The sequence below is a fragment of the Meriones unguiculatus genome, chromosome X, assembly GCF_030254825.1.
Source record: "Meriones unguiculatus strain TT.TT164.6M chromosome X, Bangor_MerUng_6.1, whole genome shotgun sequence".
NCBI lineage: Eukaryota > Metazoa > Chordata > Mammalia > Rodentia > Muridae > Meriones > Meriones unguiculatus.
In genome coordinates, this window is record NC_083369.1 from 78,227,852 (window position 1) to 78,233,622 (window position 5,771).

Sequence of the window (5,771 nt, forward strand, 5' to 3'; positions counted from 1 at the left end):
TTTCTTTCTTTATTTCTTCTCTGACCCAGCTGTCATTTAGTAGCAAGTTGTTCAGTTTCCATGTGTGTGTAGGCCTTTTGCTATTTTTGTCATTGAGGTCCATCTTTAGTACATGGTGATCAGATAGGACACAAGGGATAATTTCAATCAATTTTTTTTTCTTTTCAAACAGGTCTTTCACTTGCTTGGTTAGAGTCACACCAAGGTACTTTATGTTGTTTGTGGCTATTGTGAAGGGTGTAGTTTCCCTAATTTTTTTCAACCCTTTTGTCCTTTGTATATAGGAGGGCTACTGATTTTTTTGAGTTAATTTTCTATCCAGCTACATTGATGAAGGTGTTTATCAGGTTAAAGAGTTCCACAGGTGACCTGGATCCTAAAGTTCCCAGCTCATGGCTTGTCCCCTCTCTCCCAGGTATCCTCAATGTTGATGTTCTGGTTTTTGCAGCCCCTCCACTCATCAATTTTGGAGTTTCGGATCCTGTGCCCCTCATATATGGTGTGTGCTTTTTGCCACCATCTTCTCTTGGTGACTTTTTATTCCAGCAGCCTACACAGTAGTTTCTGGTACTATGAAAGCAAGCCAGCAGGGAGGATGTTTTCTTGATAGTACCATTATTATTTATTCTTAATCTGTAAACAATGTCCATGGTATCTTCAACAATAGGGTCTTACTATCAAGTTCTGGTAGGCAAACAAAACCATGATAATAGCCTTTATTGTTTTAGCATCACTGGGTCATCCATGCCCATTAACTCAAAATAGTTGTTCCATACCTAGCACTGGGATTTTTATTTCACAACCTATAACTTTTGCAATGATCATTTTCCCTTGTGTAGAATAACTCAAAGAGGACATACTCTTTGTTTTATTAATTATGTGTGTTGTATTAAAAGTATTTTAATTTCATCTTATTTTGTGTGTGTATGTGTATGTGTGCAATGATGCACATGTGGAGATTGGAGGACAACTTTCAGAAATCAGTTCTCTCTTTCTACCATATTGCTCTTGGGGACTTAGGTTGTTAGGCTTGGTGACAATTGTCTTTATCTGTTGAAACATCTTATGAATTGATCTATTTTTTATATTGTAAAATTATTTTTGCTAGTTCCTTGAGAATTTTATACAATTTGTTTTTTTTTGTTTTTTTTTTATCATTTAAAAGCATATAATTTTTTCTTTTATTGAAATAAGGTTCTTTTCTCACATAATATAGCCTGATTACAGTTTCCCCTCTCAGTTCCTCTCATGTTCCCTCCCTTCTTAATCCACTCCTTCTCTGTCCCTCATTAGAAAAGAACAGGCTTCTAAGAAATAATAATGAAATACAGCAAAATAAAATACAATATAGCAAAACAAAAATGATTACATACACGTTGGATGAAACAAACCCAGGGAAGGAAAAGAGCTGAAGATAAGCGCTGAAAGTCAGGAGCCCACCTGTTTGCATGCTCAGGAATCCCTTGAAAACACTCTAAGCCTTTTGGCTAAGATCAAGTGTAGTACAATTTGTTTTTATCATATTTTTCCTTGTCCCTAAACTCATCCCAGATCCACCACCTTTCCCTAGCCACCCAACTTTATTATTTTTTTAACCCATCAAGTCCAATTGGGGCTTCCCACATATTCTTGAATGTGCAGTGTGGTCAACCTACTATGGGCTACGCTCTTTAAAAACAAAACAAAACAAAACAAAACAAAACAAAACAGATTGTTCATCTCCTGGAAGCTATCAGTTAACAATAACTCCTTATCTAGCGGTGGGAATTCATGCTCACTTTCCCCTTCAGTACTGGGATTTGGTGTGGTTTGATCTTGCCACAGATCTTGTGTATACTGTTATAAGTACTGTGAATTTGTATGTGCAGTTAGTTTCCTTGCTGTGTTTGGAACATACTGCTTCCTTACAGTCATTCATTGCCTTTAGCTCTTAGACACTTTGTAAACCTTCTTATTCAGTGATCCCTGAAAATTGAGAGGAGGAGGTGTGATATAGATGTTTTACTTAGGAATGAGCATTACAAAGTTCCTTATTTGTTATACCTAAAGAAGACATTATAATAAACACTGAGGAAATTCAGGGATTCATAAAAAACTTACATTAAAAGTCTACATTCTATCAAACTAGGAAATCTAAAAGACAAAGATGAATTTCTAGATATATATGGCTTATCAAAGTTAAATCAACAGCAGCTGGAGATGTGGCTCGGTGGTTAATATCACTGGCTGTTCTTCCTGAGAAACAGTTTGATTCTCACATAGCACCTCATGACTGTAACTCCAGCTCAAGGGGCTCTGATCTCTTCTTTGGTTTTCTTGAGCACCAGGCACACACATCGTACACAGACATGCATGCATAAAAAATACTAATACACATAAAATAAGATAGAAATAAAAGAAACAATTGAGAAATTATATCAAGATGATGCAAAAAATTTAGAGACCTGTAACATCCAATGAAATCAAATCAGTAGTTAGAAATGTGCCAACTTAAAAACAATAGGTCAGCCTCATCAATTTTCATGTCTTTATTTTTAATTGAAAACAAAAAAATATTAATTCTTCTGCACCAAAACTGTTTTATGGAAGCTGGGAGTCATGTTTGTCATATTTCTGTTTGACCTATCTCAGAGCTTACTTCACAGACTCCTCTGGACCAGAGGTAAGCAGATTCACTTGCTTTGCTTTGTTTATTTTACTTTCCCTCTGGCCCATGTGCTCATCCCTAGAGAATGTTAAAGCTAGGATCAGATGGAAGGGGAGGAGGACCTCCCCTATCAGTGGACTTAGAGAGGGGCGTGGGAGGAGATAAGGGAGGGAGGATGGGATTGGGAGAAAATGAGGGAGGGGACTACAGCTGGGATACAAAGCGAATAAAATGTAATTAATGTAAAAATAAAAATTTAATTAAAAAAGAAATAAAGAAAATCTTTAAACAAAATCTTGAGGTCTTTTGTGCCCTGGTTAATACCATATTTGTTTGTTTTTTAATTCCACTGTCTACCAAAAGCCCATATACACATTAATTTACTTAATTCTTGCTATTTCTAAAAAATGACTTAGGTTCCCCATTTTCAGAAGAAAGTGAGCCAAGGATCTCAATGTTCTTATAGGTTATTTAACAAATTGGTAGGAGAGCTGGGGTTCAAACCCAAATCTTGCAGTGATGATTTCTTTAGTGCTAACTTGGGTCTCCATGTTTCTTAATCTTACAGTTTTCTTAAGCTTTACATTTCTCAGGCTTGTGCTTTAGCTCTTTCTACTCTCCTTGTTCTAACCAGTTCTTTGACTCCATGCCTTACTGGAAAAATGATGAGATAATGTATGAAAGTGATAAAAAGGAACCCCATACATAATTACATGCTCAATAAATAAATTTTATTATTGTATCTCATTTGAACTCCATTGTCAAAGTATAAAATTGATATAATTTCCCATTTAATAGATGAGTAAATAGGTTTGAAGCAGCTAAAAACTGCTAACAGCATCTGGAATAAGGCTAGTGGGACATAAATTATCTGGACCAAAAATGAGGTCATAAGTTCCACACCTTATTCTACTCTCTGTGATGCAGATAAAAAGCAAATGGGATTTCAACAAAACTGCTTTATTCTTCATATTATCAATGTTACCCAACAAACCCTTTGCTCAAAGTGACTCTCAAGTGAACTCTATAAAGCATCAAGACCTTAGGAAACATTTTTAAAAATTATTGTACCTATGTACAAAGTCCCAATTTATTTCTAATATCAGAGATCAGACCTCTACTCTTGCCTGATGCGTCTAAAACAAAAAGGGGGAACTGTAGAGAGCTGCGGAATGCTATGCCTTAAAGATGGAGCTGGTTTCCGCCTTCCACCTTCCCGATGGTGAGTGCTCTCTGTCACAAACAACTCCACATTTGGCTAAGGCCGAGGATCTGGCATGCTTCCATGTATGTGGACCTATCTGCATTGCCCCCGTGGCACGCCTGGGTTGGCTACCCAGAGGCTATTTAAGCTGTGGGCTGGCTATCCCCGGGGTCCGAGGATTGTTCAATGTTCCTGAATAAACTGCATTGAAAAAAAAAAAGAAAAAAAATTATTGAACCATAAACTAAGCTGTGTGTCATATAAAAAAAGAAAAAAAATCAAAGCTTCATCTTTTCCACCTCAAGCAAGGTTACAATCTTATTGCTTTATCAAGGTTTGTTCATTTATATCTCAGTTATATCCTCTTTAAAAAATATACGTACTATTCTATTCATTTCTGCTTGAATATCCTAATGAAACTGACTCTAGAGCATTATCTTAATCTTTAGTAAATATGCTATCAAGCATTAGCAGACACCAACGTAATATATATGATCTCTCCCTATACTTGACAATTTCCTATGATGTCAAAATCTGTAGATACTTGAATTCTTTTAAAAATAATTATTTAATTTTAATTTTTTTGAATAGGTATTTTTTTTTACCTCCTTGTTTGTCCATGCAACACATGCATGCAGTACACAGAGAGACCAAAAGAAGGCATTGGGTCACCTGGAACTGGAATAGCTGTAAGCCACCATGTGGTGCTGTGAATTCAACTGCACTCTGAAGGAGTAGTTAGTGCTGTGATTCACCCAGCCCCTGAATTCATTTTATAAAATAGCACACTATGTATGTTTACTTTTTGCACATTTTCTTAATACTTTAAATTATCTCTAGATTATTTTTATGCCTACTGCAATATAAAGGTAGTATAAATTATTATCATACCATATATTTAGGGAGTGATGGCAAGAAAAATGTATGTACATGTTGAATATGGTCCATGTAGGAACTTCTTCATATTTTCCAGAGCTAGGAATTGAAAACAAAACAAAACAAAACAAAACAGGGTCTTGAACTCTTGTTCATGCTAGTCAAGCATTGTACCACTGAGCTAACCTCCCAGTCAAGACAAATATTTTGCTTCAAACATATATGATTTTCAAATATTTTCTATATGTGATTGATGGATGCCATGAATATGGAACCCACAGATATAGATGAATAACAACATTTAGTGGTGATGTTTCTACTCAAATAAACTTCTTTAAGTCTATAAAATATAAACTATAACCTTAGATGAAAATATGTCATAGCACTAGACAAATAGATCCATAAAATATTTATTAGGATAGCAGCCAGTATCCAGTAGTATATCATAGAATACCTCCCTGCAATAAGAGCATCCAAAACAAAGAGGTTTTTATTTTCAGTGTAATTTGGAACTGGAACTTATGAACCAAATCTATGTTGTTCATTGAAAATCAATCATTTGGGGATTTGTTAAGCTCTACTAAATGAGAGCATAAAGGGAAAGCAATATAACCCATCTTGAATGCAAACCGTTTTTGGCTTACTTTCTATAATTTTCCTGTGTAGTGTTAGACAAGACCCTTGGAGCTACAAAAAATTAAAGGAATTGACCCTGCACAGATATATTTCTTTGTTTTGTTAACAGACAAGCCTGGGAGGTAAAAGAATACAATAAATAGGACAAGGTTTCTCATGAGGACTGTAGGAGTTGGGGAGGCAGAGCCATACCTGTGGGCTGTTTGGTAAGGGAAGTCATCAAGAAAGAAACTAGACCAAAGTCAGGAATTAAGGAGGGACTATCATTCAGAGAGTCAAGCTAGGGCAGCGTAGCCAAATGGAGCAAAGTTATCAAAAGCCCAGCAGAGACAAGAGTGTGTAAAGCATTTAGGGGACAATGGTTTGGAGTGATCTTTATTGAAAAATAAGAAGGATGACAATAAAAAG

General features: G+C 35.8%; 1 pseudogene; it reads left to right on the forward strand.

The window, feature by feature from the left end:
• Positions 1-1,467: 1,467 nt before the first annotated feature.
• LOC132650279 (U2 spliceosomal RNA) lies at positions 1,468-1,681 on the forward strand (annotated as a pseudogene).
• Positions 1,682-5,771: the final 4,090 nt, after the last annotated feature.